Source organism: Chiroxiphia lanceolata, chromosome 3 (assembly GCF_009829145.1).
Source record: "Chiroxiphia lanceolata isolate bChiLan1 chromosome 3, bChiLan1.pri, whole genome shotgun sequence".
NCBI lineage: Eukaryota > Metazoa > Chordata > Aves > Passeriformes > Pipridae > Chiroxiphia > Chiroxiphia lanceolata.
Genome location: NC_045639.1, coordinates 4139168 through 4154828, shown reverse-complemented (window position 1 = coordinate 4154828; position 15661 = coordinate 4139168). Strand labels below are relative to the sequence as shown.

Below are 15661 nucleotides of genomic sequence, written 5' to 3'. Positions count from 1 at the left end.
TACCTCCTCCCGCAGCCCTAGGTAGGTGTCCACCTTCTCCAGCTGCTCGTAGAGCTCCTCAATATGCCACTTGAGCAATTTAAGAGCAAATAACCTCCAAAGACACTTGGGATGTTCCTGCCTGAATTAGGAGCTCTTACAGTCACCTGAGAGGTTCACAGACTAAGAGGTTTTAGACCCTTTTTCCTCTCTCAACTCTCTCATTGATTTGGTGTTACATATGACTGTATTTACAAGCACCTGACTCAGAGCTCCTTTTATTCATCACCAGGAACTCCACCAGCAGAGCTACATCAGAGCTCGGCAGTGCTGTTGTTTATTCTGGCTTCTCTCAGGGTGACTATCTGGGTGGGTTTCTTTGGTTTTGATTTTTTACTATTCAATTGTTGGACTCTTTTCTCAATTTGTACTTCTGGATCTGCTGAAGAAATATGAGTGCTGTATATCATGGGGTTTAGGGCCTCTTGCACTAATTAGCTTGTAACTTCAGTTTTGCTAGATTTGGTACTTATTTTACTGTAAACACCCATTTGTTCCACTGGGTAGCAGAGCTCTCTGAACATCTGGGAGTCATCATGTGTCATGAATGACATGATGTATCCTCACTGTTAGACCAGCACAATGCTAGATCTGATGGATGGAAGAAATGTGTCAGGGTGAAGATTAATATACACTTTGGTTTGTGACTTGTGACTCACTGGGTAAACTTTGTTCTCTCTTTGATGGGACAGATCCAAGATCTGCATTTTTCCTCTCCCATTTTGGTCCTGGTTTATAACACAGGAGCTTGAACTAATGAGACCAGAGCTTTTGCTGGCTGGATCAGAACCCTTCACATCTGTCTGGACCAACATGCCTAAATAAATCCTCTCTTTGTATGGCACAGCTGGCTCTCTGCTGGAGATGGTTTGATACCCTCAGGCTGGATAACCAGCAGGAATTTGGTAAGATTTGCTCCTTGCTGAGCCTTTGGAAGTGCACATCGTATACAATATCCTCTTTGAGCGTCCTCTGGCTGGAGGATTAAAGAAAAACCTGTCCTGACAAAACAAACCCACCAGTATTTGATTTCTCCATTAAAAAGAAAGCCTGGAGTTCCAGCAGTTTGTCCCCAGACTGGCTTGAGCAGGGGCTCCAGTCTGGCCAGTGGCAGCACCACCAGCAATGAGGCAAGTCAGGGCTGGCTCCATCCACCTCTCACACAGAACAGAAATGAGGGACTGAGAGACAGTCCAAGGGCTGTGCAAAGCTGAACTCTGCAGAGGAGGCCTCTCCAGGTGCAGAATTCATAAATTTCTAGATAGAAGCTCTGGGAACTTGAAAAGGTCACTCACTGTCTTGTTATACCCTTGTTGTTTTTTTTTTTTCTTTTTTCCTTTTTTTTCCTCCTTTTGTATCTTTTACCAGGTTTGATTTAATTTTTTAAAGCATGTTTCCCTTTCTAGAAATTGCATTCACTCCCCTTTTTGGCGTGGTGTACCACTGTTCCTTCTTACATATTTGGTGAGCAGGAAAGAAAAAATTGAGACGTTATTAGTGTCTACTCAGAGCTGGAACTGTTGTGATGGCCATTAGAAGGGAAATGTGGCATTTTGTCTGGGAAGTTTGTCAAAAGGAGGTCAGAGACAAGTGAGCAATAATGAGGCTCTTGAAACCAGTCTGCAGGTGCAGAGCAGTAAAATAAATAGGCAGGTGCAGAGAGTGAGTTTTTAATCAGAGTCTTGGCAGGGATCTCGCTCAGGGACTGCCCCGTTTGGCTTCTGTGCAAAGGAGGAAATTCAGTGGCAAAGGACTCAAATGCAAACTGCAGCTCAGACTTGTGCACCATGGAAGGTTCAGGGGGTTTCCTATTTTATTCTCAATGCCCTACAGTCCTGCAAAGTGGAAGGCTTATTGCTTGTAGAGGGAATAAATGGGTATGACTCCTTGTCCTGAGGATAGCTGGCTCTAATCTAGAGATGAATGCATATGTCAGCGTTCTCCATAAATACTACAACTTAAAAAAACCTACATTTTCAGAGAAATTTGCTTTAGCAACAGTTGTGATTTATTTTGGGTTCCTTACCAGGAAATATTTGAGCAGTTGAATCACAGAACCATCTTGGGTTGGAAGGGACCTTAAAGATCATCTAGTTCCAACCCCACTGCCATGGGCAGGGACAGCCTGTAACATCACCAAATTTCAGTGTTTTGTGTAACAAGTGTGTATCAAATTATGACAAAAAGTGAAAATATTGGTATCTTCTGTGCTCTGGGAAAAGGGAAGGGGAAATAAGTAGACAGCGAGAAAAGATTGTGTCATGGTATGGGAGACACAGGGGAACAAAGCATACAACTGATCCAGAACTGCATTTTCTCCAAGGCATCGTTGTGTCTGAGGATGGACATCTGATTCCCAAGCCAAAGCAAGGAATACTTCTTTCTTTCCTCCCCAGCAGACCACTTCCAATCTTTCCTCTGAAAAATGTTAACCCTCTCCCTCTCCCCTCTCAACTGCCTCCTTTTACCCTGGGTAAAATGCCAGTGTCAAACAAAGAAAAGTTTCTTTTGAACCCAGGGCATTGAATGAGAAAATGAAGATTAGCTCAAACCATAAGCTCTCTTGCCAAAAAATCAGGACATACTTAAAAAAGCTATGCCTATAGCTTTTATTATGGGCCAAAACTAACCACCCCAGGTCTATGGCTGAATTTCAGTGACCACAGTCCAGACATGGTGGCTGTAGGGAACTTTGAGACAATAACTACTTTTAGCTATTACCAATCCCAAAAAATGTAATTCGTGACCACTCATTTTAAGACAACTGCAAGTCACCTGTGGGGAATTTGTAAGAAGAAATATGATGAATTGTCCTGTCCCTTTCTTCAGCCCAGTCTTCTCGGCTTTTCCCACTCTGCTGCCTTCAAGAACCGAACCTGGAGCCTCTGCTGCAGCAGCAAGTGACCTGAAGGACCAGAGGCAGGACCTACAAAGGACAATGTGCAAAAATCTGTGCATATACCACAGCCACAAAGCCCCTCTTTGGATGCTCTCCCTTTCCATCAGCTTTTAACATGAGCCCACAAGTATTTGCTGGTGAAGCTTTGTAGTTCAGCTGTTCACAACTCCACTACTGAGTGACCTGAGAACACTACGGCTTTTAAACCAGAGGTTTTCCCTTCCTCACTCGCTTGTGGATGCATCTTCAGCATCCTGCAAAGATGACCATCATGATGGCTTGTGTGTCCTGTTATTTTCACTCATCCCAGTGGTGATTCTCCTTCTTGCCACAGGGAATGTGTAGGGGTTGAACCCCCCCAGCCGGCTGTGAAGCAGCACCCGGGACCCAAGACATTCCCAGTGGCTACGAGACTGCCTTACTGGCAACCCGTCAGCCTCTGGGGTGTGAACTGTCTCTTGGCTCTGCTCGGCTCTGAGGAGGGCCTGCTGCAAGCTGGGGCAGAGCCAGCGTGGCTATCTGATCACAGAGCTCCTCTGCAGCTCTCCACCCCTCCACGTGGGCACGGCGCTCACCGCAGCCCCGCACGGGGCATTCTTGGAGCTGCTGCGCGTCGGCCTCGGCGGCAGCTCCTTCAGACCCCCTACATCTTCAAGCCCAAAGGGCACTGCAGGAACCTTCTGTGTGGTCTCGCCTCTATGACATTGTTGGTAGGGGTTGTGCTTGTCCTCCTGGCTTGTTTGCAGCAAGAGCTGTGTGGTCTTCGAAGGGCTCTTTGAAGTTAGCGCGGAGTCACGAGGACACAGCTAAGATGAGCTCAGAAAGGCTGATTTCAGGTGAAGCTGGAACATGGTCTTGGTGCTTGCTGCACGTACTGTGCACAAAAGGCACAGTACCAGCAATGCATTACAGCCATACCTGACAAATAGTGTGTGAAAATATTTTAGCTGAGATGAAATTTCTGTTAGCAAGCACCTCTTGGAGGCAGAGTAGTAAAAGCTTGGACTACCTACACCTGAAGTTTACCAGGTTTGCTTGTGCTTACTGTACTTTTGGGGTAAGCAGAGGAGGGTGAATATCCACCAAAGCTCGAATCTACAGTCTTTGACTAGTTTTCGTTTCTCCACATTCACACATTTTGAGATCCATACACTGCTCCAGAATTTATGGCATCTCCTGGGAAAGCCACTCATCATCTTCATGTCAGTGTTTCGTGTTAGTTGAGGATGTCAGCAACACAGTGGGCCAAAAATTCAGAGGTGCTCCCACTAAGATTATGGGACCTACAGAAATGTTGAATACTTTGGTTGTATTATTTTTCTGTTGCTGTGAATGTAATCATCAGTCATATCAGTACCCAAGTTAAGTACCTAGGAAGCAAAAACCATTCTTCAAAAGAAAACTTCCAGTAGGACCAATCTGTGATGGGTTCTTAACCTGACTCTCAAGGTCAGGTTGGAGGGGGCTTTGAGCAACCTGGTCTAGAGAAGGGTGTCCCTGCCCAAGGCAGAGGGGCTGGAACTGGATGATCTTTGAGGTCCCCTCCAACCCAAACCATTCTGTAATTCTGTGAATTATCTCTACTGCTCTATCCTGATACTGTATCATTCCTCACAGACCCCATTGGATCAAAGTAGTTCTTTGGAAAACTTAAAAGAGGGTAAATTGGGATGTCTGAAGAAGGGGGAGGCAGAAGCCGTTTGATAGCAGGGTTTGATGATAACAGCCAAAAGGAAGGCACTGTGTTCCAAGTGTAATGTTGTAAGGATGCTGGCCTGGCAGTTTTAGGCAGAGAAGGACTTATTGGAAGGATGATAAATTGGCATAGTTTGACACACTTTCTGTGGACAAGCAAAAGGAAAGAGAAAAGTTAGGAATGGCTCTTGAACTTTGCTGGTGGGCAGCTTGGTTACAAACCCCTTCTGTAGCTATCCCATGTGGATTTAGGAGGGCTGGTTGAAAATACCCAGCTTAGACTCCGTGGAATTTCTGATCAGTGTTTTTGAGGATAACGTGACTACTCTGTGGAAGATGGTCCTTTCTATGAACAGGAACATGCAACATTTTCCTCCATTCTATAATTCTCCTGATAACCCTCTCTCTAAAGGCTACCTCTCTTGCTACACTGTACAGGGCACATGAGTGTGGAAAGTCATTTGTTTTCTTCATAAATGCAAAGTGAAAGCTTCTATTATAGATTGCTTTGTAAGGCAGCTCCAAGAAATGACAGCAAGTATTAATAAAGCTTGCTTAATTGATATTAGCATGAATGTAAAGCCAAATAATATCAGTATCAGTTCTGGAACAGTTCCATCACATGCTCCTTCACATCTGTGTTTATCTCTTTCAGGTGATCTCAGGAGAATGCTCAGGGGGAATTCAGGGACGAGAAATTTAATGGCTGCAGTTTTATAATCTTTATCAGACCATCAAGGCTGGAATCGAAAGGTAGGAGTTATCATCTCCACGAGTTCTGTCATCTCAGTCAACCTTCAAGAGAAAATCATTGCAAGACAGCCTCTGGTAAGTCTGTGAATTAATTCAGGTTTGGGGGATGTTCTATCCTTTGTGTTGTGTTAACACCCACAAGCTCTAGTCACGGATCAGGAATTTTCTGTGATAAACACTCTAAGAAAACAAAATGAAAATAAAGGGTTTTCTCCCAGAAACAAACAAACCAACCAACTGAAAAGGGTGGTGTGTTATCTAGCCCACTTCTCACGTGAGTTTGTTGCACAGTGTGATCACTGTAAGCTCATATGATGTGGAGAGTGCACCTCATCTTTACAGGGCTCTGAAAGTTGGGATAATCCCAGGTTTTTCCCGTGAAACAGAAGTCTTGGAGAATGTCAGCATGTGGTGGTCTAGGTGGTCTGATTAGGAGGGGAACAATCTCTGGGACTGCAGGTCATGAGGAATGTCTGTCTTTACCCTTCTTTCCTGACAACCTGGGCTGTTCCGTGATAAATACTCATTGTGAACAAGAGCAATAAGCATTAATCTGTGGATTTAATTAATTCCCAACTCTTTATCTAATTTAGTGGGAAGAGTTTGGAAAGTTATTAGAAAGAGGGGTACTGCTGGGTTTTCTGTGGACCTCACAACCCTGGCCCTGGAGCACTTCTGGAAATCCAGCCCCTCCTCAGCTGCAGAGTTGGGAGCTGAGCTGCTGCCTCTCTATCCCTGGTTGTCTAAAATAGAACATGAGCTAATCCAAGCTGTGGCCAGCAAGAGCAGAGAGGGAGAAGGCAGTTGAAAGGCTCAGTGGTGCTCAGGCGTTACCTGGGACCGTGTGCTCCGTGCCCTGCGTCAGCCATCCCAAGCAGATGGCTGCTCCGCTCGGGGCTGCCCACGTGGACAGCGGGGTTGGGGTGGGAGCTCGCACAGTGTGCTGGGTACTGCACATATGGTCAAGGTCTTGAGCTTTGTTTCTCCCTGGGAGCCTGCTTTGGGACTTCAGAAGCACATCCTCAGTTTCAAGCCAAGGGCTGTCTTTGTTCCATGAGGCTGCCCCAGCTGGAACCTGTTGCTGGTTGACACAGTCAGATCTTATATTGAGACTCTTATATTCTTTGGCATATTACACTGCGTTTACATCTTTTAATTCACCCCAGTAGACAGATGGGTTATTTTAAGAACCATGTGTAAGAGCTTTCATTAAAACCATTACAGGACACCAGATGGGGATGCAGAATTGACAGCAACAGGGCTGGCTGCTACCATGTTGGACTTGGGAAATATTCCCAAATGTTTAGCCTTTGTTACCACTCTGCTTTCCTGCACCATGGGGATCTAAGCATTTCTGGATTTGAGTTATATTTCTATGAACCCATTGTCTTATTTTTTTTTTTAGCCAAGCAGAGTGAAATGTATTTGAATTTCCTAATCTGTGTTTTCCAGGTCACATAATTTCTGAATTACACTTGGCGTGGCAAATGGGATTTTGGTGGGAGTGTTTTATGATAAAGAAACATCAAATGAAATGGAAAAGAAAGGTTAACTTATAAGTTTTACCTTTAAGTAAACAAGCAAGAAAGGAATTGACTGAGAATTTTCAGTAAATTAATAAACAAGACTCATTAAATAACAATATCACAGAGGTGTTCTCATGAATACCTCAGTACCCTGGGTCTAGAGAGAGTGACAGTGGTCTTAAATAAATAAATGACAGAGGGATATGTTTCAAAAAGAAGTAGATTAGTGGATCTAGTAAACCTTGACCTATTTGACTTAGATGCTTAAGCAAGATGTATTTAAAAATCTCTGATGTGTAGAGTTTGGGCTGGAAGTCTTGTGAACTAGATTGTCATGTCAGCTGTTCCTCTGGCCACAGCAGTTACTGAAAGACAACCAAAGTCTTTGTGACAGTAGTTGTGGGGTTTTTTAATTTATGAGTCTGCCTTAGTGAATTTTTGTCAGATGTCAGTCTTTCCTGCAGGTAAAAACACAATGCTTTGCTTCAGTGTTATCAAAGGATCCAATGTAACATGTTGCTTTGAAATTATTTTTATATGAAAATGACCTAAACTCTAAAAGGTTTCCAGAAGGGTTAAGTAATCTGAAAGGAAACTCAAGAACAGTTGAGGCTATGAACATTAATTTATTTTAACATCTTTTCTGAGTGAAAAAAACCTGTGTTTTAGTTCAACATGTGAAGCCCAAAAATCTGTTCTAGCCCAAAGATAGCATTGATATAGTTTCCAATAGCTAAAAGTACTTGCTTGTGATTTTTTCATAATGTCATAATATAATGTTCCGTTGCAACTTATTTTAATTTATCTGGCTAATTGTTGGATAATACAAACACTTGTTTATGTTGAATTTTGCGAATTCTGTATGAGGAGAGAAAAATTAAGTCTTTCTATTTAGTATCCCTGTTAAAAACCAAATTTGAGTAGCTCACTATTCAGTGGAACTGGAATTCTGTAACATTTTTTTAGCTAAAATTCTGTTGTTAGAATAAGGAGGAAATATTGACGTTCTTAAAATCAAAATATGCCCCTTTTTTTGTTGGTATGACTGAATAGTAATTAATTTTTAACCCTGTCAATATTAAACTGTACTTAGGGGCATCCTGTGTCTTAAGGGAGCTTGAGAGTCTGATCAGCTCCTCCTTTCCTCTCAGTGTGGTTCACTGGCTCCTCTTTCCTCTGCACACCCACCCCCTGCTGATCCGTGTGACACCTGATATCCCAGTTAACCACTGTACCTTCATGGCATGCAAAGTGCTCTGTGGATTCCAGGCTGGCAGGACAAGGAATATTTAAATTTACTAAACCAGTGGACTTCTGGATTTTAGTTTTAAAGGAAAATCTCTGAATTCATTTCTGACTTACAACTCAGAAGCGTGCGACTTTCCCTAAAGACAAATCTTCAGCTCCAGCAGTCACCTATTTTGCCCATCAGACTGCTTTTATAACTCCAGATTCTCTTTCCTTGCTACATTATCTGAGATTCCTGCCTTCAGACCAGTGCTGGCAGTGTGGCAGGAGAGAGTGCCAGCTGCTCTCTCCACAGGAGCCCATCACTGCAGCTCCTCACCCAGCGGAGCGAGCGCTGTAAACACGCGTCTAGCACGCAACCTTCCCTCCCAGTGAACTTTGCCATTGGCTAATTTGTCCCTGCTCTAAGTTTTCTCCTGTGTTTGCCTTCTTCTGTAATTTCTTCCTGTAAAGCCTGTGTGGGCTGGCTCCTAGTTCCCGTGCAGTGTGATCTTCTAATCCAGCACTTTCACCTCCGGCTTTGGGCATAAATCAGTGGAGAGGTCTCACAGGTTCCGTGGAAGGAAGGAGGAATAGAGCAGATATTGAGTTAATGCTATCAAGCTGCCTAAAGTGAGAGGAGAATTGATAAGAGAAAGCATTGTATTTATGGTTTCTGGCATATAGCACAGCACAAGTCCTATTTAAATTCTTCAGAAATTAGTATCAGATGACTTAGGAACTTCTGGCGTATTTGAATCTTAAGTGGTTACAGATAGTTTTGCTCAGAGTTTCCTTCAGTTGTTATATGTGCTACTTCTTCCTGTTCATTTAAGACAGGTTGGGAGAGTTTACAGATTCTTGGGAGAACAGGAAAAAATCCTACTTACACTGAGGCTGAATGGCAGCAGGGACACTGATCCTACCTGAGATCCTACATCCCTGGTTGCCTTTTCTCTTGCGTGTGTGTGTGTGTGCAGGGAAATTTAATTTCCCTGTGTTCAGTCTGATTTGCCTTTAGTTTCCAAATATTAAGCCTGACCTTGCTGCCATATGTGATGTGGGCATGGTAAATATCAACTCAGATAAAGGGTTAACTTCAAATTAACATGGTTTTTGTCGTCAGGAATGGGCTGTGGGAATGAACGGAATGACTAGTTTGCAAAGAGTAGGGAAAGTGAAAAACGAAAGAAGAAATTTCCTTGTAGAAAACATCAGGCATTGCTGTCACCAGAGCACCGTGAAAAGTGTGATGCAAAGACTGCCAGTGGGTAACTCAGTGCCCAGGCACAGAGCAGAGGACAGCAGGTGCCAGTGCATCTCCCATGAGGGTGGGAAAGGTGTTTTTCCACTTAGACCCACCGTGTATTGCCGTGACCGTGGTGCAGTGGCTGGGCCCACCCACCCCACCACAACAAGAACAGCTCGGAGCATTTCCTGCCTTTTTTTGTTTGAGTTGCCTGTAGCTGTGCTGGGAGCCCAGCCTGTGCCCCGATGGGCAGCTTCCAGCTCAGACGGATGCTTTGGGCACAAAACCCATTTCCCTCTGGTCTGTGCCCACCCAGCAGCAGCTGAGGGCGGTCGGAGCAGGGCTGTGCCCAGCCTGCCTTCCCAGGGGCTGCAGGGTAATGCCATGTGCTCTGCCAACTTTTCAGCCTCCCTGAGGTCTCTGCAGTCCTAAGGGACTAATAACTCATTGGGATGGTTGGAACTTGACAGGGCCCTGGAGGTTTATTGCTGTAATTCCCTGGCAGTATCTTTCACTCTTGGGGCAGGACAAGTAGGAGTTTCTCCCACAGAATTCTTCTCCTCCAGGAAACACCCAGGCCAAGAGGGCTCTGTCCAAGCCAGTGCTTTTAGAGACACACACTAAGTATTTTTTAAGCTAAGTAAGAAAGAGGTCTGGTAAAGGGATTTCTCACTTGCAGGCTCTCAGGGCTGTCTCGTTCGCATTGCCACTGATTGAAAGATCAGATGCAAATGCAAATAAAATAAACAATGATCTTTGCATTTAGAAATAACGAAGTTGGGGAAATCCCCTTCTATCCTTAATCATCAACCCTAAAAGATTTTGAGGCTGATTGTCCTTGACGTTGAGTCAGCGTTACCTTGACACAAAGACAGAATAGAAAGTTGTTTTGTGAGGGTGTTTTATATCCATTTTGAGCTGCTATGACTGATGATGAGTAACTACAGAGCCAGGGTGTCTTACTCTATTTTATGGAACCATTGATCTCGTTCTCTTAAAACTGAATTATTAACGTGATTAATTTTATTCTATTACTCAATTCCTTTTTCTGTAAGTGCAGCCTTTATGTTATGATGAAATTAGCTATAAATATATTGCGTTTTATCTAAATGTTGCATCTTACATGGCTTCAAAGAAAGCTCTAATGTCCTGATGGAAACCAACTCCATCCTCAGCAAGGCTTCAGCAAGATCCACAGTATCTTTTTCATTATCATCTCACTGAAGGTTGTTTTCTCATGTGACTGTGAAAATGTTCTGTGTGAAGTAGTCTGGAGAGGAGAGGAAGCCTTTTCTCAGGTGCTAAAGTGCAGGTGGGTACACAATGTCCTGAAGATTGTCAGAACTGGAGGATGAAGTTCTTTGTATCAGTCATATGTGCTGTCATTCAGATTCCTAGTTAAGACTTAGTTTGGGAATATTCTGATTTCTGGTTGCTCACTTTTGTGGATTCAGGTCTTCTTTTAATGTTGCCTGTTAAATCAATATATGCTACAGGTAACACTGTCAAGAGACCCAAGTCATGTAGGACCTAAATCACCAGACCATAAGCTGCCTTAGGGCTAAATCATGTTCCTCTTCTTGGTGACTTGAACTGTGACAACCCATATCCTTCCTGCTCTGGTGTGTAATCCCTGTTGAAAGTTGTGGGGCACAGTGGCCAAATCATACTCAGTAAATGCATTTGAAAGTTCCTAAATGCCATATGGACATCTGAAGAAGTCATCTGTGTTCAACACATTCCTTCAGCTTCTTTTAACAAGAATATTAATCTAATTCATGTTAGAGCACAGTGAAAGTTATTTGGCTTTCTCGTCAGCATGTGTGCATAAATGTGTGTATAATTCACAGCAGAAATACAACTCGTTTACAATATACGTTAAAATGCATAGAACTAGTAACTTGTTTTCATATTCAAACTGTCATGCACAAAATATCAATTTTTTAATATATCTCTAGTGTGTGAGTGTGTATGTGCATGCGTAGTAGGAAGTTGTCCCTCGATGTTTACGGCGTTCCGGGGGTTGAGTGGAACACCCATGGAATGCTGCCAGCGGTGCTGACGCAGGCTCCGGGCTCATCCTATAAACATTTACCCTGCTGAGGAACCTCAGTCACTTACGAACGCTGGGCCAGAAGAGACCTCTGGGGTCACTGATCCCAGCCCTGCGGTGTGACAGGCATAAGGCTCATCACCCCTGTCATAAAATGGCCAAGCCTTCATGTAAAGCTTTCCCAGTTTTCACCTGCCAGCCCTGCTCCTGGAAGGCTACTCCATTGCCTTCTTCAGTTGATAGTTAAGTAATCTTCCCTCATTTTCATCCTCAGGTTAGTCATGGACTGTTTCTACCAATTTACTCTTATGTCAATATTGTAAGTACTTCTTCTTCCTCCCTGCTGTTTACTCAGCAAGTTATTGATGTGCATTTGCAGCTCTGGGTCCTTGGGGATGAATGTCCACATGTATTTCACTTAAGCACAGATAAACAGGCAGAATGATTTTACAAGCCAAAGCTGTCAGAGTGAGTAAAACAAAGCAGGACCCCAAAGTAAATGAGTCTGAGGTTGATAAAGACTGTCTTTGAAACAGTTGTCTTTCAGTGGGCAGCTGTTTCTGGGCAGTCTCAGCCATCTGGCTTTGGTGATTTATACCAGGACAAGTCTCCTGCTCACATAAAACATAGGGTGCCACAGTCCAGTACAGATCTGTTCATCGTGAAAGAGGATATCTGAGTCTATTCCCTATTTTCCTAGCAATAAATTACATGGAAGCTGGCAGAGCCATTCATTTCCACTTTGGTATTCTTCACTCCAGATGTGCCACGCTGTTGTTCAGCCTCGGCTAGGCAACTTTGCAGAGGTGATTTATCTTTCTTTATGACACTGCAGTTTCTGTAGCTTCTAGAACTGAGACAGGTAGGATTTGGGAAGTTAATTTAAGGTCAAACAAGTTTACTGGGAGCGAGACAGAGTGGGCTGTGGAAGAGCTGGACTCTCTTCCCCTGTGCCATCACTGACAGGGAGCACTCCACAGACCCCGGACTAGGAGGGAAGGCAGGCAGACACTGTGTTCCATCTGAATTGGCCACTTGACCTCTCCATCCCTTCTCTGAGGGTTGCAGTGATGGGAGAACATGCAGGATGAGAGCTGCTAAAACAAGGAGTGACTTGGGAGGAGCAAAGGGCTCTGAGATGTTACAGACAGTGGAGTAGAAGCTGCCATGGGAGATCAAGTACACATTGAAGTCACATCAACTCACAGACTTAGCAAGGACACCCACAACTGAATGGGACCTATTTTTGAGTGTGCTTTTCATAAAGGTGGCTTGATTTGCCATTTTCCAGCTTGTCTCTGATACCTGGATAGATAAAGGGCTTATTCTAAGAGGCTGCTGCTCTAGCATAGTTAGTTGGCATTAAATAACTCAAAGAGAAGAAAATCCAAATAAACCAAATAATTTTAAACTGAGCTGAAAAATAACACAGACAGGAAGCTGGTTTGCTGGAAGAGGATTGAGCGAAGAAACTTCCTAAAAGCTATCTTTGGGTTGCCCAGATTAAATCATAAGAAGAACTCAGAAGCAGAAAGTTGCTGGTGGTAGAGCAGTGCTGAAGGTGGCATTTTGGACAGCACTGCAGTACTCTTGAAATAACCCCATAATAAACGAAATATGATTTTCATAAGAATGCTGGCATTGCAAACCTGCTCCCTGTAGCTCTAGTAGAAAGTTGCTGGCAGCCTCATCCTGCCATGCCAGGTGATTTGTGCAGCAACTTGTTAACAGCAGTTAAGCAATGGAATCAGGTGCCCTTCCCCGAGGCTACAGATGATTCACCCAGTTACAGAAAGGAGACTGGGAGCAGAGTGGATCCACAGCGGTGAGCAAAGGAGATGGGAGAAGCTGGGGTGGGCAGTCATCGCTGAGCCCAGAGGACGTGTCTTGATGTTTTTGTTTAAGCAAAACGTAACCAGTGGTAACTGGAGGATAAAGGCTCAGGATCCCATGGCAGAAGTTGTTTGGGCAGCTGTCAGTTGGGAGCAGCTCCGTGGATGGGTATCAGTGGAGCTGCACTGACATAATGCTTTGTGCACTTGGAAGGAGGCCCCAGATCTGTTCCCTTCCTGGTTGCCTGGTCTAAATGGAACCTCCTCTGTCAGTCATCTGGAGCTTCCCAATATTCATAGATTAAGTCACCTGAATAAAATTCAACTATGTCACTGTAAGTGTTGAAAGTATTCACAAGGGTTTATCTGACTCGTTCTTACACACAGCTACATAACGTAGACAACATGCACTTTATTTTCCTCCACGTGCTTACATGGTCTGGGCTTTTCTGGCAGATCATGCAGAGGAAGTGAAATGAGACCTCTTTTGTAGCTTCCCATCGTAATATTAAATTGTGGGATGTTTTAAACCTATATTGCAGTCATACTGCATTGACTGGTTGTGACACACTGCATAAATGCAGCCCCAGTGACACTCTGGCAACAATCCTTGATGTGATCAACCAACACAGCCTCAGGCAGTGGAGTGGGAGGCTGGAGGCTGGAGGTGAACATGGGGCTGAATTTTCTAGTTGGATGCCTGAAGTTGCTCCTCCAAGCACATCTTTGCACTCCTTCATTCAGTTGAGGGTTCAGAGTGTGAAATGTCTGTATTCTTACTCTGAGGATTTCTTGCTTTTGATAACACATTTGTCCATCGTATCTGAAAGCATTTCTTAGACAAGTTTCAATTCCTACATGCTGAAAGGAGAAATCCATATAAGGCAATAATTATTAATATTCTTAGTAATTCAATATCTAACATTCATGGTCTTGAGCCCATGTTTATCACTGCATTTATGCTCAAATTTTGAATAAGCTTCCCACTGATTTGAGTGTTGAATTGGATACCAAAATATGAACCAAGAACCTTAACATTAAACCTTCAACATCTCCTGAAAAGTTAATAAAAATCGCTGGCTTTCAATAAAAATGAGTTCCAGTATTTGTCAGGAAAAATGTATTCGAGAGAAAATTATGAATTTATCTTAACACCCTTACACTAGACCTGTGAAATAGCGTGTCTTTTAGCTAAAACATTGTCAAACAGATCTTCATCACCGAAGTTTTTACTCTTTGATATGAGTTAATTGTTTGTATGGTGGTTTCAGAGGTTACTGTCTTCATCTTTGTGTTCTTTGTACCAGTTTTACACCCCAGCCCTGTGTTCTCCTTGGGTCACTGTCAGCCCCAATTCAGCAGGCACTCACTGAGGTTGAGCACTAAGAGGCAAGGACTGGAATCCAAACTGCTGATCCAATGGAAAACTATTAACAAGGGGGGAAGATATCTTTACAAGCAATGGGAACAGCATTCTTTTTCATTAAAATTTACAGAACAGGTCTTCAGGCTAAAAGTAAAAAGACTGTTGCCTGCAGGTACTGGCAATATATTGCTCTCTCTGCAAGTGATACTTTTATTATAAATAAATAACCTGCTTTGCAATACTATGACTTCATTCAGATCTTATTCTTTAGCATAATTGAAGATCAAATACCTCATACAGCACTTTCATAGTCACCTCTTTTTTTTTACTTAAGTGGATTTTGATCTGTGGGTATTATGGAGGTATATTATACATATGAGCTGAAATGTTCAGAAAGCCTCCAGGCTCTCATTCAAAGCAGCTGACACCAGCTCAGTGCTCTCCTCGGAGCAGAAAAGCTCCTGCAGTCTGTTGGAACAGCTTTCCCTCTGCAGATTCCCTATCCAGAAGAAGATACTGTACTTTGCTTTTTCATTGGCAAGATGATTTTGAGAATGGTTTCACATCCAAAGTGTGACACGCAAACCGTACTTGGAAGTTTTAAGTATATTTCTTTATACCTGTAGCTCTAAATTAAACCAGATTTGGGGTTTTTTTTTCCTAATTACTCACCCTGATCTAATAGTGCAGCAGCTGAGCCATTGGCAAGTGATTCAAGTCAGCACATCAGTGGCAGTTCTGAATAGGATCTGTGTTATTCATGTTATAATTAAAGGAATAAGAAAAACCTCTACTGGTGAGTGTCCCTCAGTCAGAACAGGGACTTCATAACTTCCTAACTGGACAAAACAACGAATCATCACGAGAAATATTACTAGTGGCAAGGCTGGTTCATTTATCAACTCCAGGTCACCAAGTCCCATCATAAGAAAATCTGGATCTACTTTCCCATGGTAAAACACAGCAGGAAGTAATTTCTGAATATTTTCTAAAATATGTCTACAAGTTAGGGTGTGATGCTA

General features: G+C 43.3%; 1 long non-coding RNA gene across 2 annotated transcripts in view; it reads left to right on the top strand.

The window, feature by feature from the left end:
• The window catches only part of LOC116783797, a 279628-nt gene that overhangs the window by 144742 nt on the left and 119225 nt on the right, over positions 1–15661 (top strand). For both annotated transcript variants that reach the window (XR_004355846.1, XR_004355847.1), the window contains exon 5: positions 5289–5461. This is a non-coding gene — a long non-coding RNA (uncharacterized LOC116783797). The remainder of the gene's footprint in view (positions 1–5288; positions 5462–15661) is intronic.